The sequence below is a fragment of the Camelus ferus genome, chromosome 6 (genome assembly GCF_009834535.1).
Source record: "Camelus ferus isolate YT-003-E chromosome 6, BCGSAC_Cfer_1.0, whole genome shotgun sequence".
Taxonomy (NCBI): Eukaryota; Metazoa; Chordata; class Mammalia; order Artiodactyla; family Camelidae; genus Camelus; species Camelus ferus.
Window position 1 is genome coordinate 31,240,145 of NC_045701.1, and position 26,288 is coordinate 31,266,432.

At 38.8% G+C, this 26,288-nt stretch overlaps 1 protein-coding gene across 1 annotated transcript in view; it reads left to right on the forward strand.

Moving 5' to 3' along the window:
- The window catches only part of LOC102522090 (T cell receptor delta constant), a 258,099-nt gene that overhangs the window by 47,980 nt on the left and 183,831 nt on the right, over positions 1–26,288 (forward strand). The gene's annotated exons all lie outside the window — the stretch shown is intronic.

Here is a 26,288-nt window from a genome sequence, read left to right on the forward strand (position 1 = left end):
AAACAGCCTAAATGTCCATCAACAGATGACTGGATAAAGATGATGTGAAATATTTATACAATGGAATACTATTCAGCCATAAAAATGACAACATAAGCCATTTGCAGCAACATGGATGTTCCTGGAGAATGTCATTCTAAGTGAAGTAAGCCAGAAAGAGAAAGAAAAATACCATATGAGATTGCTCACATGTGGAATCTAAAAAAAAAAAAAAAAAAAGAACATAAATACAAAACAGAAACAGACTCATCTCATAGACATAGAATACAAACTTGTGGTTGCCAAGGGAGAGGGAGGGTGGGAAGGCATAGACTGGGAGTTCAAAATTTGTAGATACTGGCAGGCATATGTAGAACAGATAAACAAGATTACACTGTATAGCACAGGGAAATATATACAAGATCTTGTAGTAGCTCACAGCAAAAAAAAGAGTGACAATGAATATATGTATGTTCATGTATAACTGAAAAATTGTGCTCTACACTGGAATTTGACACAACATTGTAGAATGACTATAACTCAGTAAAAAAATGTTTTAAAAAAAGAATCTTGAGGTAAAGTAGAAAAAATAAATAATGTATATAATAGATTTACTTACTTATTTTGTCAGAATATAAGGAGAAATGATCAGTACACAATCACAGTAGATTTAACATGTTTCTCTTAAAAATGGATAGAAATCATTGTAACAAGTAGTAAATAAGCTGTAGAGAGCTAATGAATGGTATAATTAATTTAGAAAACAGGAGTGTACTCTAATTATGTAATGTGGTAAATACTGCTGCACTGGCATTCATGTTACTATAAATGTTGTAGTCAAGTAACACACTGTATACCTTAAACTTACACAATGTTACACATCAAATTTATTCAATTAAAAACAAATAAATAAAAATTTAAAACGAAACCAAAAAATAAAGTAAGTCCTAAACATTAGTCATTTCATCCATAAATAATTCAAAATACACCTCTGGGATAAAGTCACATTTTTAACAGAACCTGAATTACATGGTCACACGTGAAATATGTAGCAGTATTATTTGTTTGTCAAAGAATAACATCTTTATTATAGTGATTCTTTGAGATTTGTGCAAATGTGCTTTATAGCCCAAAATTTGGTTAATTTATTATGTGTGTGCTTGAGAAGAAATAATCTCATTTTTTGATGCAGAGTTCCATATATGTCAATTAAATCAAATTTATTTGGATTTTCTATATAGTAAGTGACATTTTGTCTCTTTGGCCTGTCAGTAATTGACAGAGCCATGTGGGGATCTCAGGGCAAGAGTAAATTTTTTAATTTCTCTCTATAATGCTGTCAATTTTTGCTTTATGTATTCAATATTATTAAATGCATGGAAATTCAAAATCATTTCATCATGCTGGAATTAATTAAACCTTTTATTATGATTTAAAGACCTTCTTTATCAGTTACAACATAGATTCCCAAGTTTATTTTGGTTAGTGTTTTCCTGTCATATATTTTTTTCATCCTTTGATTTTCAAACTTTCCAGCTCTCGTGTTTAAGTTAGTTTCTTCAAACAAGTGTATGTCTGGACTTGGGTTTGTATCAGTCTTAAAATCTCTACTTTTTAATTGGTGTGTTAGTTCCATTTACATTTTTCAGAATTTTTCATAAATTAGGACTTGATTCCACCATGTTAACAGCATGTACTTTATATTTGTTTTCTCCTTTCTTTTCCTTTTGTGTGTGGGGGAAGGTGATTCAATTAGTGTTGTTGTTTTGTTTTGTTTTGTTCATTCAATTCCCCCCTCTATTGGTTTGAAAGTTACATGCTCTTTTTAAAAATAATCCTTTAGCACAACATTGTAAAATTATTATAAATCAATAAAAAATGTTTAAAAAAAATAATAATCTTTAGTGTGTACTTTTGAAGTTTTACTATGCTTACTTAAAATCTAAGGTTAACCTATAGTTTAACCTCCTTTCTGAAAAATTCAAAAACCTTAAAATACTGTTACTTAGATCAAACTTTGCTGGTTTACATGCTATCATCGGTCAATATTTTAGTTACTGACTTTAAAAGGAAAAGACATTACTAATACAGCTTTATGCTGCCAATATTTATTTAGATTACCCCTATGTTACCAGTTCCCCTATGTTACGGTCCCTTCTTGCATCTCAGATCCTCCTGAGATTTTTTTTGCTCCTTCCTGAGATACTTCCTTTAGAGTTGAAGGTCTATTGGAGATAAACTTCTGCAGTCTTAATTTCAACCTCATTCTTGAAAGATAGTTTACTTACAATTCTAGATTAATAGCTGTTTTCTGACAGCATCTTGAAGCTATTTTCCAGTATATCATGGCTTCCATTGCTGATTTTGAGAAGTGTGCTCTCAGAGTTATTGCCATTCAATAGAGTCAATAACCTCTTTTTTTCCTGACTGCTTCTAAAATCTCTCTGATTTGACAATGTTTCTAAAATGTGGCTGTTTATACAAATAATCTGGGTTGCTGGTTTAAAAATCCTGGTAGATTATCAGGTCAGTATCCTAGAGATTCTATGCTATACTGGATTCACAATAATTCACATCGATCTTTCAGTTCACTAATTATCTCTTCAGCTCTATTTAATCTGCTGTTTGGCTAGTCCTCTGAACTATTACATCCAACAACTATGTTATTTCATTTACAAAAATTATACTTCATTCTTTATCAAATCTACCTGGTCAGGTTTTCTAGTCTTGATTCCTTGCTCATTGTTAATTTCCCCTATTATCTTTCTAGTGTTGCATGCATAGATATTTCACATTTAATAATTTCCATATTTGAAGACCCTGGGAGTAGAAATCTTTTGTTTATTTTCTCCTGGTTGTCATATCTTCCAGGATAATGAGATCAATAGTGAGTCTTCAAAGGAGTTTTTGGAAAGAACTTTGGCCTCTCTCCCTACTTTTTGGTCCATTGCAACTCTCCACAGAGTGCTTCTGCCTTTCACCACAGCATTTTCTGACTTCTCAGTGTACTGCTCCCTTCCACCTTCACTGAGCCATAGAACCACTTTTGGGGCTATGGTTGCTTTGGGTGGTCTGTCTTTCCATGGTGACACAATTTTGGAAGAATCTGTCATCACTGGTAAAGCATGTGCATTCAAGTTTACAGCTATTCTGCACCAGCTCACAAGAGGGCAGTGCTCTATTTTGAATAACTCCCCTGAGTGATTGATGGGAGGAATTTGAATTAAAGCCAAGTGATACTTTTTTTTCCGGTTGGTTGAATAGTCAAATTGCTATCTTGCTTTCATGGGGGGTGTGTGTGTGTTTGTGTGTGTGCATGCACGTGTGTGCTGGGGAAAGAGGGTGTCGGTTCAAAAAAGAAAAGGAGAAGCTCAGAGCAGTGAATCACTTTTTGCCCAGGAAAGCCAACCCAGGAAGTGAAGGATGGAGAAGTGGCCACAAGCTTCACTACTCATCTTTTGGCTTCAACTGAGCTGTGAGTAGCATTACTACACAGGGTGAGGGACAACCAGGAAAACCTGAGGATTAATCTTCAGAAAACCAAGGGTGAAAAAGTGGAATTCATTCTGACTTATCTGGGAGCACTTGTGGTTTTAATGGAGAATAATTATGATCTCTGAGAATATCTGATCTGACATCACTTGTTCTGTGGCTGACTTGTTGCTTTTTTCTAAACAGGGGTGAGCAGTGATGACAAGGTGATACAGAGCCCCCCATCTCTGGTTGTCCATGAGGGAACCAGTGCAACTCTCAACTGCAGCTACAAAGTGACTAACTTCCAAAGCCTGTATTGGTATAAGCAGGAAGAAAAAGGTCTCGCATTTCTGTTTGTGCTAATTTCAACTGGGATTGAGAAGAAGTCAGGAAGATTAAGAGGCACATTAGACAAGAAAGAACTTCTCAGGACTCTGCACATCACAGCCACCAAGCCCGAAGACTCAGCCACCTACCTTTGTGCTGTGGAAGCACTGTGCTCACTAGTCACCTGCAGCCTGTACCCAAATGCTGCAGCTGAGGCTCCTGCAACTGTTGGATGGGTTACTTGCTAAACTGGGCATGCTCTCAAAAACAAGCTGTAAGAAAAAGCAACTATTGCTCAAGATCCCTGTGTCCATGTTGACGATTACTTCTGCGGCTTACTGAGTCCCAACTCAGACTGAGTCACATCACTGCATTCACTGCCTTCTCTGCACTTTTCTATGAGAGTCAGCATCACTGACATTTTCAGAGGATCACTCATAATACCAACTCCATTACCACACTATTATGCCCTGTGGTAGAAATAAAGCCCTTCTACCAAGATTGCACCAGCACCTAGTATGTGCACCACCCATCATGGTCTCTACCTGACAGCATGGATGGATGAACAGTTTGCTTTATTTTTGGTTTTCTGCTTCCACTTAAATAGACACATTTACAGGTAGAGTTCCATCTGCAACTTTTTTTGCTGGGCCTATTAGCAAAGAACAAAAAAATGGGAAGCAGAAAGCATCATTGCTTGAGTCAAACAAAAATTTTTCTTCCCCGTTTGCAGGAGTCTTCCTTACTCCCTTGATTTGGGGGTTGTTCCGTATACTAGGTGCTTCATGAAAGCGACGTGGTAGAATTTTCTCAAGATGTTACACATTAATTTGAACTCTTAGTACCTTAAGCAGTCTCCCAAAAGAAAGGAGTTAGCCAAACTAAGTTATGCAAAACTAACATAAACTTAGCTTAGTTACGTTTTGGTGTATTCTTTCAATGAAATATTATATAATCATCTATATTGTATTTACAAAGAGTTTGCAATGGAAACAACTGTTTATTGAGAGTGAATGCTACATGCCTTGTACTTTGCAGATGTTACTTCATTGAATTTTCACAGTAACTCTGATGGCTCATTGTTCCTACTCTCAGTTAACAGATCAGGGAATGCAAATTCAGAAAGATTAAGGTCTCCTCCCAGAAAGTAACTAATAGAGTTTGAAATCAAGTCTATCCAACTCCAAAGGCTATGCTTTCTCCATTACATGCCCCATGTTAAATATCACAGAGAAACAAATGTATGCACAGTATGACCACAATTACATACCAGAAAAGTACACAAAACACCAGAATAACACATGTTTGACGTATGGATAAAATAACATGTTATCAATAACATGTGAATAAAATAACACAGTATTGGTTGACCTTGAGTACTGGGCTTAACACTGTTTATTATTTTTCTGCTTTATAACATTCTTTGTTTTTTTAAACTACCTGCTAGGGGCTTAATATCAAGCACTTTTTCAGAAATAGAAAAGAAAAAGACAATATAATTCACTTTTAAATACTAAAATCCCTGTAAAGTGAAACTGAATCGTGTGGTTATTATCTGACATGCACAGTTTAGCTGGATTACAACAAGAACTATGTGTGACCAAATGACATGGCATTAAAATAAGATATCTGATTGCCAGCTCTTCGAAGTATTGTAGACTATCCCTTAAATTGGGAAGGTGTTAAAGTTAAAAAATGACCTATTTCTCCTGACAATTGATTTTAAAGACTAGCTTGTAAGTGGAGTGCTTTAATACCCTGTCTCTGTAGGAGGATGCAGATGGTAAAGGCAACCTGGGCTCGTGAGTTTGTTAAGAAAATCCATTGCAGTTGAGCACATTTTAGATTGCACCGCCCGGGAAATGAGGAGACAGTGTAAGAAAGGAGCAGGTAATAATCATTCCAAGGAAGAAATAGGGTCAAATGCAATAGAACGTTCCTGCCATTTTTCAACCTGCGCACACTTCTGCCCATTTTTCTTTCCTCCTTTTCTACATCAAGAGCCAGAAACCAGGAAGGGAAGATGGGAGGTAAACTCAGCTTTTATTTACTTAAAGCTACAAAATCAAGGTGGGAAATCCTGTGTAAGTCTCCCTGGTATTTTTAAGGCAAATACCAGAAAGTGAAACAACAGGAAGAAGGAGGGGAATGTATTCATTTTTTCATCTGAAGTCCTAGGAAGACAAGAGCTAGAAAGAGTCCAATGACTAATCTCTGTGCAGACGATCATGCTTAATGCAGGAGGTGTGTTCCTCAAAGGTTGTATATAAACTGGATTTTTATCTTATTATCCTCCCCCACCCTTAATCCTCAAGTTTTGTACAAGGCTAGAATTGAAAATAAAAATTGCAATATGAACTCTTGTTATTCACTGTAAAAATCATCCCACCCTCAGCAATTTAGAGTCTACGTGACCACAAGTTTTCCCATACACTATGCCTGTTGGAGACAGTGTCCAGTGCATTAAATACACAGTCATACGTAGATACTTGTACATTATGACAAATGTTTAACATTTATAAATACATATAGTGGGTAAAGAAGTCTATTATACTATTTGATCTGCTTTTCAATCTGTTTAAAATAGTTCATAATTTTAGATATTTCTTTCACACGTGGTGGGAAGGGATCTCATGAGACTTCCCACATATCGGCTCAATGCAATGCCATCTATGACACACTGGGACATGGCTTTGACCTGGCCAAGCTCACTATCATTCTTGGCTATACCTCATCAGGGTAGAAGTAGATCGTTTTCATCCTTTGCAGATGGTTATGTAAATAGTCATGAGTCCCATGTACCCCACTGAATTCTTCCTAAGGAGAAAATTAACTGAGAGAAAAAACAAGAAACATGAAACTTGGGGTGTTATATGCAAAATTTTATAACAGCTTAAATATTCAGCCACAGGATGGAGCCATCAACTTGTTAGAGTATGTTTTATTAAAAAGCTCTAAAATATAAAGATTATAAAGTTACATAAAAAGTATTTATAGGGTAATATTAAGTTAGAGAAATGGAACAATGCCATCACCCTGTTCCTCAAGTGTTCTTAGTCTAGTCACTAGTAAATCAACTAGTTTGTTCTTTTTAAGCTTCTGCCTAAAAAATTGTTTTTTATTCAACAGGGTTTTTAAGGCCCTCCTTCTGCCTCTTTTTGTCCTTGACTGACACACCTGGATCCAGAATATCCCATCTCTTCATAATATCACCAGACAGTCCTGAAGAGATATACTCAAAAAATAAATGAGGGATGAGGGTATAGCTCAGTGGTAGAGTGTCTGCTTAGCATGCACGAGGTCCTGGGTTCAATCCTCAGTACTTCCATTAAACAAACAAACAAACAAACCTAATTACCCCTCCTTGAAAATGGTTAAAAAAAATTACAAATAAATAAATAAGCGAAAGTGCAGATTTTTATAAGCTCCCAAGGCCCTGAGTTTGTATCTCAGAATACATGCCTCTGGGACCCTGATGGAAAGGCATGTCTCATGACCAAAATATCCTTTGGAGAATTTGAGCACTTCTCCTTGCACTAGTTCAGAGCTGCATGAGGGAGTACTGACAAATCCCGATGCTGCCCAGTTCAGGGAGTTGAGCCAATTCCTGAGATGCCATAAAGGGATTCTGGCCAAGACTCAAATGACTCCACCAAAAGGAAAGCCTCCTGAGACCCATCCCCAACCTTCCTGCATATAGTAGCTATTCAATAAATGGTATTTAGGATCAGTTAGTCTTACTACAGTAACTACATTGTACCTAATGGGATCTTTCCTGCAGTGGCATTCCAGGCACTGAAGCCACTTAAAACATAGGTCTCAGATCTTCCCACCCATCAGTCAGCCCAAACGTGCCCCTCTCCCCTTTCTGGACTCAAGGAAGTTTATTATTCCAGACTGTGACCTCCTCTCTTTTTTCCTTTTTCTTTTCTCTTCTTCTTCTTCTTTTTTTTTTTTTTTCACTTTGATGGATCTATCTATACTTTCAAAAGAAAACTTTGGTGGGAGACATTTTTGTTTATATGCTTGTTTGTTTGTTTTTTCAAAAAGGCTCCTGAGATGCAAAGAACACGGTAAATCCTCCCAGCTGGTCACAGATTCAAAAATATCGAGAGCTTACAATTTACTCATCATACTTAGCTGTCCTGGATGGAATAAGGCAGCTGGACAGTTTCTTTTTTACTCTTTCCTGTTTCCTCCACAAGAACCAATAGAATTTATATCTTAGAAGACTAACGTCTTACCAAAATAAATACTCTAATTCTAATTAACAAGACTAATAATGAATGATTTCATTAGGAGAAGAAAAACCCAAATTAAAGGAACGTCTATGACCTCAACCTACAGAAATTCCCACTGCTAACTCTTCAGCATTTACACCTTCCATTTCACTTGTGTTCATGAACATGAAAAAGTAAGTCTACACAGATGTGGAGAGTTCACATTACTTCAAAGAACCGGTGTTTCTCAAAGTCACTGCAAAAGAAGATATTTCTGTTCCTTCAAAAAAAAAAAAAAAAAAACTCTCTGTAGTTAATTCAGTTGAGCTCCTCCCATTTCTGACTCATGAATCCTCCAGAAACCCCCTCCCAGTGACTTGATTATGAGACTGTCATTCTGAAGCAGCCACTGAATAATGGAAGCTCATCACTGAAGACTCCAGGAGAAATGATGACTCTTAAGTTTGTCTTCACGTCACTTCTAGCTCTGGCTCTTCCAGGTAACTGAGTCTGGTCCCGGACTCGAGTTGTCCTTCTGGATGAGGCAGCTAGAATGACCCTTGGCTGGTGTGTGTTCTATGTTGCAGGACCTGGGAGAGCAGACTGGATCAGGCCCCAGGAGACAGAAGTATCTGGAACCGAGGGGAAGACTGTGAGCCTCCTTTGTAATTATGATACTTCATCTATGGGCCCTGTTGATCTCTACTGGTTTCGACAGTATCCCAACCAGGCACCGGAATATATTCTCCACAGAGGATGGAGACACTCCGGGAAAGGGTACGCCAGTTTTGCCACAGAGAGGTTTTATTCGGAGAATACAGCAAATACAACAAGTCTGTACATCAGAAGGGTGGTGCTTGCAGACGCTGCCCTGTATCACTGTGCTCTGAACTCTGAGGGGCACAGAGAGAACACGGCATAGGGCAGCCGCACAAAAACAGCAGCCCGCGGGAGGAAGCAGCTTGTGGCGCACGTAACCACACTGATGTTTTCTTTCTTTCTTTCTTTTTTTTTTTTTTTTGCAAGACACATCATGGGAATTTGGAGACACTGGATCACGAAAATTCTGCTCTAACTATATAATAGCTATTTAGTTGTAGGAAAACAGCTGAAGCTTTGGGGATTCCCGTTTCTTGAAATTAGAGATAATAACTCTACTGTATAAGCTGTTATGAAACATAGCCTTTAACCTCCAGTTAAGTAAGTGCCTGCTGTATCCTTGGTGTTCAGCAACTGGCAGATATCTTTTTTCCTCTTACCCAGTAGCTCCTTTTGACTCAGAGTTCCTTTCTACACATACCGGAGGATCTCTTTTATACCACACTGGCAATAGATAATAATAGAAATTAAAACCCTAAAAACACACCCCCACCCCCACCCCCAGAGGTGGCTCCTTTGCCCAGGGATCCCCAGTCACCATGCCAGGTGTGGAAGTTCACGCTCAGCAAGTCCGACCGTTAGAGAACAAAGGGGCGACACTGGTTCCTGGGCTCGCGGCCACGGGCATCTCTCGCGGGGCGAACAGGAGCAGGGGCTAGTTCCTCACAAGACTAAAGGGAGGGGGAAGAGCTTTGGCATTAGCAGGTGGTTGAGATGAAAGAAACAGCTTGGATGGCCATCACCTTGCCCCTGTGTCAGCTCTTACCTCTCCAGGGGGAGATGGGAGGCCAGGCGAGGTGAGTGGAATCCTCACACAGGCTGTTTAAGCCAGTGGCCACCTGCCACCTGTGGCGATGGTTCAAACCACGCTTCTGACTGACTATTACCATCCAATCCGGATCCGTGCAAAGCCTAGCATCTCTGTTTGCAGAGGTGTTGGATGGAGTGTAAGAGAGGAAGGACGATTTAGAGCCTTGTTCAGTATAACGTGCATTAGCCCCAGCACCCTACAGCTTCCAGGCGGGAAACCTCGGGCTCCTGCGGTTCCCAGGGAAGCCTGCCCCAGCCTCACTGCGGCTGAATACCTGCACAAGTCATTAAGAGGAGCTTGGAAATAAGACAGCAAATTGGATTTTTAACAATGTTTTCTTTTACAAAAAGAAACTTGGGTTAAAAAAGGGTTGAGAAATCCTGTGGTTAGAAAATAACTATCAAAGAGCTGCTTAAAGCTAACGTCTTTAAAAAATTGAACTGTGAGCGACTGCTATTCATGAAAGTATAAAATAATTTATGGAGAATAACCCTCTTAGCTTCATTCTGTGGGAAATTGTTCTTTTCATACCCTTTTGGGGACAGTACAACATTTTGGCATACTCTTTCCATAGTGAATTACTTGGAAAGGGATTATAAAAGTCATTAACTGGTTCATTATTTTTGTTTCATTTCTCAAAATTGACATTATGGACTAATTTTAAGTAGGAAAAAACTCCTAGGCAAAAAAGTAGTAAAAATTTTTTCAACCATTTAGAGAAATTTGATTGAATATTGTGCAACCGTTTAGCGAGCTAATTAGTAAAACTAACAACACAGAGATGTTCTTGACATGCAGTTAAGTAAAACAGAGTACATATTGTAACCACGCTATTATTAATGCTAATATTAAATAATTGAAGTGCATAGATAAAAACTGGAAGGTTTGACACAAAAATGAAAATAGGAATTTATTTAAGGCATTGTATTTCTCAGCATTTTAATTGTTACTTTTTCAGGCAATAATTATGGACTTGCCTCTACATAAATAAAGTTTTCAAAAGTCTCTTAGCTCCAAACTCTGTAGCTTGTATTAAATAACTGAGGACTCTTCTCAGCCCCAGCTCCATGCCCCCGGGTCTTCCTCCTCACTTAACCCATGGGCACCAGCATTCTGGTTCACTGCCCTCCTAACTCCTCTTCCTTACTTTTCCCTGGCCCGCTGACAGAGCATCCACTGGAATGCTCCTTGTGTCTCCAACTCGTCTTTGATATGAACAAGTAAGAAAAAGCAATCTTCATTCTTTGCTCTATAGTAGACCCAGTTGGTGGAAGACTGAACTGATTATACCAACAACTCAGAAATCTCCACTGACCTCTCATGGGAAACGACTTCTGGTTTCAAAGAAGGAAGATTAGGCAAAGCTCTAATCTTCACAGTTAATAGTTTTGACTTACAATTGTTTGAAAATATTTAGTTATATATTTAAGACATTTTAATTTGTACTTCTAAGAGATGAATATCCTCTCATTTTCAGAAAGTTGGAACATGACAGATAAGGCTTAAGTCCCCTCTGCCTACATCTTCATCTGGTCTCTTTTCCCAGAGGTAAATGCTAATCCATGTTTAGGCCCTTTATCATAATTAATATGGAAATAAATGCATGCATGTACTGATGGAAAATATGTTGAATTATTTTGTGGCATTTTACATAAATATTAGCAGGCTTTTTTTTTTTTTTTTACAAAGCAACTTCCTTTTATTTTACTCAACAAAATGGACTTGTGAACTAGTCAAGTTGATAGAGATAATTTTATTCCTTTTTAATTCATGCAAAGTATATCATTGTATCAATAGTCTATATTTTATTTAATAATACCAGTAGTAATAACACTATTTCTCTATAAGGTAGAAAATCAAGACTCAGCGAGGTTAACTGACCATCACATGACTAGTAAGCGGCAGAATGGAACACAAATTACGTCTTCTGACTTTAATTAGAAGGTTCTTCTAACTCCAGCCTGGGTTTTCCTTGTTTCTCATTTCCAACCCACTTAGAGGCCAGGAGGAAGGATTTCTTCACAGAAACCTAATCTCCCAAGCAAATCTGAATATGTAGCTTCTTATATAAATTACCTCTCATTTAGCCTGGTCCTTATGGCTGTTGGACAAAACAGAGAGCAAAACCCCTCTGCCCCGTATTTGTAAACTTTCCAATAATGCAACACTGTGTTTGATTGTGCCAATTTTTTCCTTCACTCCTTTCTCTCCAACCAAAGAAGCCTATCTCTATTCAGAATCCTCAACAACAGGAACTCAAGCCTGACGTTTGTGTCAAACAGGAAACAGAACAGGCATTAGATAACTGTGGGGAGTCGTCACATGGTGGAGCGTTGGCAGGCTGTACCGGATGCCTGTTTCCAGCTCGGCAGCATCACACAGCTCCAGTGCTCTGCACGAAGCCTGTTGTGCACACAGAGCAGAGTGGAGCCCCGGGCTTGGCAGAACAGCACAGATTTTACTCAGGGAGATCAGAAGTGTGCCCACATGTGCCATCCCAGCCAGCCATGGGCAGCTGTGTTCCATCTTCCTTGGCAGGGACGGAGCCACCCTGAGGGTCCTAAGATGAGAGCATCTGAAGATGCTTTCCTGGACAGGGAAAGAAAATGAGTAATAAACATCAGGCTGTGATTTCTTCTTTAATCTTCTTCAGACACGGGGATTTGGGGGTTCTAAACAGGCTGTAGAGAACCGTCTCACTGTGAGTTGCAGATCCAGCCCATCCTCTTCTCTATTGTCACTTGCTCTGTAGGATTTGACAGCTCCCAAAGAGTCATTCAATCCCAAACTGAGATCTTCACACAAGAAGGGGAGTTTGTGGCTCTGAACTGCAAATATCTTGCAAGTAATCCCGTTATTTTCTTTCTTGGTTTGGGGAGCATCTCAATGGGGAGATATTTCAAGTGGTTTTTCAAAGTGCAGGAGCCTCCAGAAATTTTGATTTTCAATGATTTTCTTGACCTTGCAGAAAGCAGCCAAGAGTGTCATTCTCACTATGAGGTCAGGAGACTCAAGGGAGTATTTCTGTGCACTCAGGATGCCCACAGTAAAAGGAACAATAAAAACTGTAAGACCAAAACCTCAGAGCTAATATCTCAGACTCACCTGCTGCAGGGACTAGGGGACACCCACTGACCCTAAATGAAAAGATTAGAAACTGTGGGCAGCATAAGTGAAGAATGGAAAGGAAATGATAACTTTGTTGCAGGAAAAACCATCGCCAACTGCATTCGCTGAATGTTTTCAATCCTGTCCTAAAATTGACTCTCACTTTCAAATCTTAGCAGATTAAAAAAGAAAAAAAAGCATTTTGTTTTAATCTGATTTTTTTCTTTTTTCTTTAAACTTTAATATAGTTCAAATTATAAAAACAATTCTATTATAATAAATGAAGCAATACAAAGATATATAAAGAAAAATTTAACCCTTACTCATCCCTCTCTCTCATCCTTATGAGATGAACAATTTTAATAACCTGGTGAGTGTCTTTCCCACCATTCTCCCTGCTTGTATAAATGTAGGCAACACACAGCCATATATGTATATAATGGTTGGTTGTTTGATTTATATGCTTATTGATTTGTTGGTTTGTTTTTATTGGTATATGTCTATACATGTACATATAATAAATCTGTTTCATTTTTCACTTAGTATAATCATAGGCACCCCTACAGATCACTAGACATTATTCTAGCTTATTTATTTTAACTTATATCTCATTGTCCACAGTGTAGAGGTGCCATAATCTATTCAAGGATTTCTTTATTGATAGATCTTCAGCTTTGTCAGTGCAGAACTACTGCTGTGATAAATAATTATATCTATATTTGCACAGTTTATCTTTGGGATGGATTTCTAAAAATTAGATTATTGGATCAAAGGATATCTCTATTTTTATTTTTAACTGACATCTTGGATTATCTTCAAATAAAGTTGTAACATTTCACACTTCCACCAGCAGTCTGTGTGAATTTCTGTCCTCCTTTATTGTCATTAGTTTGGAATAATATAATTGTTTTAATTTTGCAAATATGACAAGCCAAAAATTAACTCGTTTTTGCTCTAATTTGCATTTCCCTGGCTCCTAGTAAGATCAAAAGTTTATGACCAATTGGATTGTCTTCTCTGTGAATTGCCTTTTGTATCTGTCCATTTTCCCTTTAGGTTATTTATTTCTCATTAATTAAATGTATGCTAGGGATGTCAAAATTTTCTGTCATTTCCTCACTCTATTGTTTGTTTTCTGACTTTTTTTTATACAGTATGTGGCAGACTATCTTTTGCCTTTGAATATACTTTAAATTTATATAGTCTAATATGGCTGTCCTCTTTATAGCTTCTGGATTTCCACCTTACTTAAGGATATCTTCCATAATCCAAATATATACAAACATTCTTAGATTTATAACCAACAGTTGTATCATTTTGTTTTTTACAATAAAATATTTCAACCATCTGGAAATTGTTTTTATATATGCAATCTCTTTTCCACTATTGCAATGTCTTTGTCATACTTTATGTTCCTGTGTACGTATGTGTAACCAAACAATATAAGTCTTTATTAAAAACTTGCCCTGCTTCCAAACATTAGAGAATAGTGTAAGAATCACTGCAGAATTGGGTGCTGGTGAGAGGAATCACTAAACGCTCCAGTTCCGACTTGAAAGAAGTTCTTGGCAATTCCACTGGGATGAGAGAGGCCAAAGCTGCTTGACCGACATAACAAAAGAGAGATTGGAATGGGGACTGGGAGCATCAGGAGGTGACTTTGGAGAAAATGCAGGCCTTGAGCAGGAAGAAAGAGGTTTAACTTATCCCATCCAACTCCTTCCTCTATAACTGGGGGTAACTAGTGCAGCCTGCCCCACTCCACTTAAGCTGAAGTTGGGCTATAGTTATGTGTCTGGAAGATAATAAGTTCTCAGCCTCTGAACTGGCAGAGGAGATCAGGTTCCTGTGGCAAAAAGATAAAATGCAGGAGAAAGAAAGCGGAGCTAGAAGACGGTGTGCTCTAGCCTACATTCCCATCTTTTACTGAAGCAAGTTCCCATAGTTTCCTGTGAGTTTAATGAATCTGTCTAGGTTCTGAACCAATTTGCCTGAATCTACCCCACCCCAAAGAGCTGCCGCGTGGTAGGGAGAACGCAGCTGCTGGAGGCTGTGCTCTTGGTCCAAGTGTGAGCTTGGTCAAGAGGAAGAGTTTGTGCTGGAGGCTGATCACTCTTTCCAGGAAACCGCAGACTGGAGAGCTCTGTCGTCCCTGAAGAAACCACTAACACACCATCATAAGAAGGCAAGTATTTGGTTATCTGCCACTGAGACAGAATCCGTGACCAGCCAGAGATAAGAGCAGAGATCAGAACCAACAGGAAGAGGCAGGGACCTCTCCTGCACAATATGGGGCCGTTCACAAGGAGGAAGAGCAGTCTGAGCAACCAAGGAAGCAAGGCTACTCAGCCAAGGAAAGGGTGAAAGGAGAGTGCTTTATTCTCGCCCACCTCTCTGCCTGTCTTCTAAGGGGTGAGAGGGAAGAAATGTGAAAAAAAATAAAACAGCACAGCCCACCTGTTGGAAGACACTGGAACCCTCCTGCTGGGTGGAGGTGGATGGCAGAGTTTTCACTCTAAAATGGTAATTAAGGTTCAAAATGAAATCATGAATTGTCGAAACAAAACTGCTTTAAACTGAAGAAAAAGAAAAGACAACCTGTTTCCCAATGGAAAAGAGAGGTGTGATAATGCAGAGTATTAGCAAATATTGAGAAAAATGAAAGCCACTTCATGTTCATACGCCATGACTCAAAACCAGTAACATTTGGTTCCCTTCTGGATTTTACCATGTTTCACTTACTGGCTTACTGCCTATATTGTACTGTTTTGTCTGGAGTAAGTTTTTGTGTCATAAAACAGGAAATTCAATCTTAATATTCTTTTTCAAAACACAGCTGACAATTCCAAGATATTCTCATTCAGTATGTTTCAAACTAATAGAATTCTGCCTGGAATTACATTGGAAACTGACATTTTAGGACATAATGTCTTCCTACCTAAGAATATTATATGTCTGTTAATTTATTCAGGTCCTGCTTTAGTCCTTTAAAAGTAAATTTTGCTTGCTTCTTTCCGGAAGAGTTGGAGACAATGAAATGAATCACTGAATAAATGGAAAGCTTTGTTTATTTTCTCTCTGAATAGGGAAGAGAGCAAACAGAAAATGGAGCAGAGTCCCCAGTCCACAAGTGCCAGCAGGGAGAGGCTTCTCTCTTTAACAGCAGTTACACAAGACTGTAGGTTTTTACACTTCAGACACAAGGCTAGGGAAGACCTTGACCTTGTAGTTTCCACTGTTTCAGAGATAAGTAGAAAGCAAGAGTGAGAGCCGCCACCACAAGGAAGAATATGTCTCTGTGTAGGTCATAGACTCAGCCCTGTATTCATGGGGACCCTTCACCCTCAGTCTGTATGCAACCCTGCAAGAAAGGCTGCTCACTTCTGCTTTTAATCAGCACAAAACATTTCTCAGAATTCATATCTCTCTACACATTTTGTTAGGCAATATAAAAATATTTTAGGCACGATGCTTATACACAAAGAGCTTACTATGTAACAGCCGTGGGAATATCACTCTTACTAGATTTAAGCTTCATGAAGATATCAATGTTTTTCTTACCAATAAGCACTCACTGAGTGATGGTTGAATGAATGAATGACTGGTACTATTTACACCCATGTATAAAGGCAAATTTATAGCCAATGGTTAGAATTTTTATGGAAAAAAATTTTAGCTCCATATAAGAAAAAAATGAACAATTAGAGGTTTTTCGAAACGAAACAGACTGCTCTGAGGTGTAATATGTTCCTTATTACAGGGAATATTCAAAAAACAAGTGGGATATCCATTTTCCAGTAATTTGCAGAAAGGATTACAAAATAATATGATTTTGTGCCAAACCAAGAATTTTAAGTTTTAAATGAGGGAAGATACCATACAAGAACTGACCGACCAAAGTGCTGGTAAAATTCACCACAGATTGAAAAAAAAAATCACTTCCAGATTCATGGAAATTGGATTTTGAATTTTTACTTGAAGCATGTGTAGAATTTAAATGAGGATAAGAGTAAAAGCACACACTTTAGGCATGATAAAATTATTAAGGGCAAAGATCAAGAAAATAAGCAAGAAGACTTTGGGAAATTAAAAAATTTTAATATTACTTAAAGGGACAATTTTTATTGGATGGCATTGTGAGAAAATATGAAAAGTTAGCTTGAAGCAATGGTTAGTCCAAGAGGGTCACACACAGCCCAGAACTGGATTTCTTTCCAGACAAAGAAAAAAAAATGTCATGAGATTATCTGTCTTATTATAAGCAATATTTTTTTAAAAATCTTGAAATTGTTTTTTTAGAATGAACTATTAATCTAAATTTAAACTGCTAACATCAAAAATTTACTTTTACAAACATATTTTTAAATGTATGGAAAAGCTAGGTTTTCATAATAATTGATTCTATGAACAAATAAATTTCCTTTTCCCTGAGCGTTCTACCATCAACTAACACCCATACTGCAGGAGAGGAAAAATCCAGACACTTTCCCAGTGCCCTGCAGTTTCACGATCACTTTCCAGCATGAGTTTTGTTTGGGTGTAGGGGGGAAACTAGCATCTTCTCTGTATTCATTAACCTCATAGAGGACAGACTTTTAAATCTAACAGTACAGACCAGACAAATAAAACGTAGCTACATTCTGCTTTGCTTTGCAATCTGTTCTCTTCCTTCTCCGACTGCAAAAACCCTTGCACAGTTGTCACTGAAAATAACACCTGCTCTCCTGTGAGATTTTTACCCTCCTCAGAACTTGTACTGATGTGGGTTAGATGTGCTCCCAACTACTTCCCTGCCCTTCAGAGTACTGAGTTGCCCTAAGGATAAACTAAGCAGACAGTCCTTCGACATTAGGGCTGATTTCTAATTTACCCCTGCTGTGTCTTTTATCATCACGAACATGTTTGGTGTCTAATTTGGTTCACTCTTAAAAAAGCATGGTTTGGTGTACCTAAAAAAGAATGTTTCTTCAGGCAGCAATATATTAAATTTTTAGGGGTCTTGTAGCTCCATTTTTCTATTAAATGGTGCAGGTTTTGAGCCTCAAGTAAGCATATAAAAAGTAGACATTTACACTGTAGTAAAACTAAAATGGTTATTCCACCTTTGGGTGATTTAGTTTTATTTCCACATCATTCAGAGAGAGAAAGGCACTGTTCAAAGTAGAAACTGAGAAAAGTGAGGAGGAGAAATCTGTTTTATTGCATAAAAGACTTTCTGTAGCGCCCAGTGATGGATGAAGTGAGAGATGTGGAAACTTCCAGTCAGCGTTTGTATCTTTTACTTTCATCAAATATCTACGGTCCATCCTAGAAGAGCAACCAATAGATTTAGAATTATCTCACTCACCACTGTTTCTGTCAAGAAAAAGTTTTCTTGTTCTAGAATGTTGAGTGATGCCATGTACTCATTTAGGGTCTTGAATGGTGGAAGAGACCGAGAATGATTTAAGAAAAAGAGAGGAGAAACAGGAATGGACCAAGGGCAGAGAAGAGTTGTCTGAAACAGGAGTCAATACTTCTTTTCATCTATCATTAAAATTGAAAATTGGCAGAGTTTTTGGAATAGGTTCACAGCATCTCAAAATTAGAAACCATTGTGGAAAAGAGCACAAAGATGCAAGCACTGAATACAACTGCTTTGCAGATAGATTCATTCAAGTGGACATCTGTGGTTTTCTTGTTTTTTTCTGCACAGTAGAGCTGCCATGTCATTGTGAGTCGCGCAAGTTAATCACTGGACCAGTTTGGGGAACATCTTCCACACCTTAGCCTAAGATACAGAGAAAGACAATGCAGAGATGTGAAGAAAGACAGATCTGAGAGCCTATCTGAGGGCATAGATCCAGCTCTGCCTGGAGCTGCAAAAGTCAAAATATTCTCTCTTGGATTCAACCCAGCATAAGTTGAGATTCTGTCATTGACAACAACTAGGTCCATAATTAATACAGACAAAGGCGGGGGGGAGCCTTTTGGTTTTATACTATATAATAAGCTGAATTTATGATGCATTGAAGATATTATTTACTCAAAATAACAAGAGTTATGTAAATACAGATAATCACTGGTTTAACTTCATTATAATAAATACAAATATAATTAATCCTACGTATGTTTTATAAATTTCTGATTGGAAAATTTTGGAAAAATACCAAAAACATCCACAACTCTACCACATAGACAAGCACTCATTCTTTTTACTTATTTCTAACTTATTCACAATTTTGCACATTGTTACATCTTATTATAGAAACTATTGTATGTCCTTTAATTAACAGACTCATTTTTGTCATTAAAAACACTTTGTATTTATAGTTTGAATTATCTACTATTATATACCACAGATATACACTGGGCTTACACATAACTTTGTAATTTTCCTTTTTGGGGATATTTTGATTATTTATTTCCAACTTTTAATCGTTTTAAATAGCATTATGGTGTATATCTATAAATATAAATTTGAATTTGAATTTCTCATCATTTTATTAGCACAGCATCCTAGAACCAGAATTAGTGGTTCAATGGGTGAAAACGGTTTATAATATTTTTGTTCCTTGGCTCTCTTAATAACAAAACTCCTTTAAAAAGTATTCTAAATGTCTTCTCCTACTCGCTAACCCCTTTCTTACTTGAACCCACTACCATCAGATTTTCATCCCTACCATTCCATTGGAATCACCCTTGCTAAGGTCACCAATAAGTTTCATCGCAACAAATCCAGTGTTGCATTACTGTTCCTTATCTTACTGCGTGTCTCAGAAGAATGTGGCATTATGGCTACTCCTGGAAACACCATTTCGCCTGAATTCTGAGACTCCACAGTCTCCTTTTTGCCTTCTTCCTCACAAACCACTGCTGCTCAGTCCTCTTTTCTAGATCTCCCTCCTCCGGCTGGTGTCTACATGTTGTGTTGTCTCAGAACTCAGTCCTCAAACTGAGGACTCTCTTCAAATGATCTTGAAGGGGTTCAGGACACGCCATCCCCAAATACGCCACTTTGGTATATTGGTTATGTTGAGCTGAAGGAACTTAAAAACGGTAGATGCAAGAAGGGGAACTTAAAATTAGTAGGTGCTCTGACCCCTCCCCCTCTTTTTCTTCCTGAAAGCAGGAGTTGAAAGTGCCATGTAAAAGATGCCCTCCTTACATTGAAGGAAACACTCTTTTCACCAGAGATGGGAGTTGAGGCTGAAAGAACGCTGTGCAAACAGACCTTGTTAAAGCAACTCTTGTCTTCCTTTATTCTACCTATATATTTCAGTTACCTTTCCACAATTGTCGCCCTTTGTTCAACCTACTATATAAGCACTTAGGCCTAGCCACTTTGGGTCTTCATTTTTCTATGAGAGCCCCGATGTACGTGTAAAAACCATTAGGTAAAATCTGTATGCTTTTCTCCCGTTGATCTGTTTTATGTCAACTTACTTCTCAGGTCGGCTGGAGAGCCTGAGGGAAGAGGCAAAGCTCCACCTCCCCTACGATCTCATCTAGGACTCCGGCTTTAATTACCATTTATACACTGATGACACACAAATTTCCATTTCCACCTCAACCCTCTTTCCTAAAAGCCAGGCTCAAATATACTATAATCTATATAACATCTACATTGGATATCTAATCGGCATTTACTATTTAACATATCCAGAATATAATGGCAGATTCCTCACTCTTTTCCATCTCAGAAAAATGGCAATATAATTCACCCTCCTAGAGCCCAAAATGGTGGCAGTCTTGTTCAACTCTTCTCTTTTTCCCATACCCCATATTGTCAAACAAACAAACAAACTGCAAGATTTATTTTTTGTCAGAAAAAGTCTGACTTTGTTTTTCAGTTCAAATAATGATGTTATGTGATGGGTTTCAGGGACAATCAATTCATTTCTGAATTCTAATTCTAAGATGATAGATAGATAGATAGATAGATAGATAGATAGATAGATAGATAGATAGAAAGGGCAAGGAATCTTGTCCTGAGGTTGTTACCTAGTTGAAATACATCCCTATCTTGCAATATTTCTTGCTTAGGTGCTAAGAACTCTCCCTCAAAAGCCAGGAGCCAGTGAATTGCCTCCTTGTTTGGTAACTTGGAGATTTTAGCACTCTGGGGCAACACACCACAGCAAGATTCAGAGTGGCTGAGTTTTGGGTTTTTTGGTGGTTTGTTTTTTTTTAAAGGAAAAGCAAGGGTGGGAAGTGAAATGGGAAAGAATAACATGACATCTGATCTTAAGCATATTCTAGAGCAGTTTTAGGGAAAAAAATCTAACCTATATGTATTCTATATAATTGGACTCCATTAGAATTATCTATACCTGCGTAACCCTTGGCAAGTCTTCATATAACTCCGAACAAGAGTACAGGACTCCCAGCTAGAAGACTGCTGGTCTAAAAGGGGACACCCTCACAATCACATCTGTCACAGCATACTTCCTGACAAGTCATTCCTCCCCTCTGATCTGAGATGCTGTCTTTATCATATACTAAATTTCCATATAGAATTAAGCCTAATTATTGATTCACTATTCCATCTAATTGACCTGTCTGCCTAGTCTTATTTGACACTTAAGAATATTCTTTCCTTTCTCTTTCTTTTTACTTTACTTGCAATAGAAAACGTGCTCTTTTCTTCCACATTTCTTTTAACTGTAGCCTGTTTTTACCTGTGAATCATATAAAAACCATTTTTAAATTGTTTATATAATCCATCTTTTGGTGCTGGTTTTTCTTCTCTTTTAGGTTTTCTGATATATGATTATTTCATCTGCAAATATGCAGAGGATATTTTACCTCTGTCTTTCCAATTCTTATGCTTCTAACTGTTTTTTTCTCTTGGCCGACTGCATTATCCAGGAGCTCCAACACAATGGGTTTTTTTTTAAATTTTTATTGAAGTACAGTCAGTTTACAACACTGTGTCAATTTCTGGTGTACAGCACAATACTTCAGTCATATAGAACATACATATATTTGTTTTTATATTCTTTTTCACCATAGGTTACTACAAGATATTGAATATAGTTCCCTGTGCTATACAGAAGAAACTTGTTGTTTATCTATTTTATATATAGTAGTTAGTATCTGCAAATCTCAAACTCCCAGTTTATCCCCTCCCGTCTCCCTCCCCCTCTACAACAATGTGAAATAGCGGTAAAGGTCGTGGACGTCTCTGTTTTTCTCCTAACTTTAATAAGAAAGCGTCTAGCCTTTTCCCAGAAGTAAGGCTTGTTTCAGACTGTGGCATAGACATTTTTTTATATTAAGGAATTAGCTGTTAATTCCTTTTTAAAAGGGTTTTGATCATGAATGTGCATTGTACTTTGTCACATGCCTTTTCTGCATCAATGGACATGATCATATGACTTTTCTTCTCAGCCCTTATGCCAGTTATTAAGCTACTCACTCTCAGTTGCAAAAGCCTCGCTCCTGCACTTCGTGTATCTTGCAGCGAGTGCGGACGCCTAGCGCGCACTGCCCCCTAGAGTTAGCTAACTTCAGAGATGTTTTTCTAGTCTCCCCAGCTGTGTCACACCAGTTCCTATTTTGCACATTTTATTAAACATCTCCACAGAGTTAAGCTGAATGAACTTGAGGTAGCAGACACTCAACATTTAGTGCTGACAGCCGCTAGCCCTGCCTATCACTGCTGTGGAAAATCGTTAATGGCTTTTAACTAAATACGCTCCTGCTGGTTCTGACCTAGAACGCTGAAATCACCATACCTGAGGCCAGAGAGAGAACATTCCGTGCAAATGTAAAACTGTCATGTAAATATTAGTTCTTCCCGACACCTATAAGAACTCCTTCTATTCTTCCTAAAATCCCCTTCCTCGGGAATAGTCCCTGTAAGTAGTAAATACTCTCATCAGTAGAAAGAGAATTGATATGATTTGGCAATGTCCTGATTCAGAAAAAGAAGGGTCGTGTTCCCAGGAAAGTGCATCCATTTACAAATAGCCAGACTCCCCACCGACCACCCCACGTCTGCTGTTTTCTCCTCAGGCAGAAATGAGAGGGCTGGGGAAGGGAGCGCACACAGCACCTCAGACCCTCCATTTTGAAGAGGGAGCTGACTCCTCTGAGGTACAACGACACTGTGCTTCAGGAAATGCTAGAAGCAGCAGTCTCCCCAGTTCACAAAATTTCACACATGAGGAAGAATATCACATATACACACTAATATCCACAGGTAACATCAAAGAAGATCACAACACTTTACTCATCACAGACTCTCAGCCACTCACCTCTGGCCCACAAGAAGAAATGAAGGAAGGGAAGGCTGGGGCAGACTGCCAGGGCCAGGGCTTTAGGCAGGGAATGCAGCTCAGAAAACGTGGTTAAGTGGTGGGCACGTGGAACCGGCAGGGTGAGGACTGAATGCAAAGACTAGGGGAGGGAACGTTCCTCCTTTAACTTCTCCTCTTCTTCAGTCCCTAATCCTTGCTGTAATATGGAGATCACAGAACAGAGTTTCCGGTAACTAAGATGTAAAATATGAGAAATTACCGCAGCTTGCACAGGTGCCCAGATCTAAATTAACTAACACTTAGATTTTTGCAAAAGTACTAGCATTTTCACAGTTAGCCAGGTACCAGGTTGCTCTCTCACATCTGAGAACGTATTTAAAGAAACATATTATATTTCCCTCTTTTATATTTTTAGAGAGAATTTGGAAAAGGTCTCTTTTAACTAATTTAAAATTGTTCAGAGTGAGAGATATAACAGAGACGTAGGAGACTCTAACCAAGTGAGAGAAAGAATCAAGTCTTTTCTCAAACTTTTATTTTCTCAGAACATAGTACAGAGTCACCCAATGACCCTGCTAGACCCCTAACAGGTGAGGAGACTGAGGAAGGGAGCTCCAGGTACTTAGGACAGTAAGACAGTCATCACTGGAAAACTATGATTTGTTTATTTTTTATTTTAAAGCTATGATTTGTTTCTTTTTTTTTTTTTTTTTTTTTTGCTCTTCACCTTTCTGTATGTTCTATCTTCCTTTAATTTAACATAAGGAATTACTTTGTATTAAGGGAAATGCGGGAGAAAAAGTTCAGACCACATGGGGGCAGTGCGTCCATTGACAGAAGTGACTGGCTGGAAATTAGAACTGGGCGAATGGGGGCAGCAGCAAAGAGTACATTCAACGATGTGTTCGTGCCAAGTGAGATTCTGATTGGCAGTGAAAACAGAAGGAAGATCACCGGGGCTTCCAAACTAAAAGAAGCAGAGGCTGGAACAGTGGACTAGGCCCACTGGACATGCTCAGTTTCAGGCCTCCAAACTGAATCCTCAGAGACTCCAGGAAGAAGCAGGAATGGAGCCCCACCGGCAAGCTTCCCTGATGCTCCTGTGTGTGCAGCTAAGCTGTGAGTTAGGGTGGAGGGAGAGGGCCAAGCAAGGGAAATGGGGCAATTCTGTAAGGAAATCCAGGGGGCTCCCAGGGATAGCCTGGAGTTTATTCTAAGGAATGTAAAACAAATAAAGAAAATTCTTTATTTAAAAAAACCAAACAGCTTCTTATGGGTGAAAATCTTTTCACTCCTCCTGAACAGGGTCAAATGCACAACCACAGATGGAACAGAAAGTCAAGGAAGACGAGAACTTCACACTGAACTGCAGTTACAGAGACAGGGCCGTTGATTTCTTCCAGTGGTTCAGGCAGGATCCCGGGGAAGGCGTCCGCTCCCTGATACAACTGTTTCCAAGTGAGAAAGAGAAGATCAGCGGAAAACTGACAGCCAGGTTTAACAAAAAGGACCAACACTTTTCCCTGCACGTGAAGGACTCCCAGCTCCATGATGCAATCACGTTCTTGTGTGCAACAGGTACCCAGTGCCACTCAGACACCTGCGCCCCGCACCTAAACCCTGCTAAGCCCTGCTAAGCCCTGCACTCCTTCTCAAAGGGCCCCAGGGCACTGACTCTGCTCTGAGCAAAGCGGAGCATGAGGAGCTCTGTATAACAATGTCAGATATCCCATTGAAGACGACGTGCAGAGGGATAGTGTTTTCAAATGCCATCTAATACATTTTGATTCTCAGTACAAAGTCCTGACTCTGTTCAAAAACCTGCGGCTTACTATCAGGAAGAAGAGAGCAGTAAAGAACAGAGGGAACAGAGTAAAACGCTTGCCTTTGAGCTCCTTTGCAGACTTTTACAAACATATCGAGAATACAAAATCTGTGGTGAGAGAATGTATTCTGACATTCCAAAAAGACTGGCTTAGAAGATCAAGTACAAAAATCTGAGGGAAAAGGGTACAAAGTTTATAAAGGACAGAGTGAAAAGAGAAAACAATATGATGACACATATAGCTCCTCCTCAAAAGGGGACAGAAGTTCAACCAGCTGCCAGAGAAGAGTCGAAGGGGTAACCAGAGGTTAGAAGTAACGGGTCTTTTAGAAGCACCCAGCATCCTGCTTTTTTCTAGGGGCAGGTGGGGTGGGAGGAAGGAGAGTCACATTTAGGGATGACTGTGAACTGAAGGAGCAGCTAGTGTAAGCACAGTGTTTGGATCACTGTGCCTCACATCCGTGCCCAATGTGGCCAATGTGCAGGGCAAGTCAGATGTGCCAGAGTCAATGTCCCCAGAGCAGCCCTTAGTCAGTGGTGGACAACGAGTTACAGATCACTTTAGCTCCTTTATGCTTCACTTGAGATAATTCCAGAGGGTATGCTAGCCCATCTTCCAGAGTTACCCAGCTGGATTAAGCTCCAAGTGCCCATAGTAGTAACTGGCTTGATGATAACACAGTGCGTTGGCTGCCTTCACTTCCCTACTTCATTTCCCACTAATATTTCCTAGAATCCCCTGCAAATAAACTGCTTGCACGCAAATCCTTGAATCGGAGCTGACTTTTGGAAATTCAAAACCAAGAAACGGGAATTCAAATCATGGGACAAGGATAGAGATGATCTAGAAGAAATTCTGGTTGCTTCTTCTTCCATTGCTATCCAACTGCGTTTGGAAGCACAAGAGATTTTAGCAGCCTCATTCAGGGCTGGTCCCAGCGCTTATAATTCCCCACACATCTCTCTGAGTGGGAAGACTCAGCCCCCTACTTCTGTGTTACAGAGAACCTGTGCTCTCAGACAGCAGCCAGTATGTAGCAGAACCTCATCCATACTCTCGGTGTGGGGACCCCAACTCTGGAGTTACATAAGTACCCCCGTCACTCCCTCTGGAAATGCAAACTTCTAATGAATCATATTACTTTTTTTTAAAAAAAGTTTTTTGTTCACAATATTTTCTCAAAATGGAATGAGAATGATGGGAGCAACTCTTGCTATCAGTTGTTGGAGGCAATTCAGTGCTGATAAGAACTTCTGTAATAGTTACTTCAGAGCTTCTTAATACGGCACATTTGGGGTCTTTTTTTTTTTTTTTAATGTCCATGGAAAATACAAGTACAGTCAGACACTTTGGATTGTTTCCACTTATCTCTGAGTTTAGTCAGTGCTCTTTTTAGTCACAAACATACATTTTTTCTCAT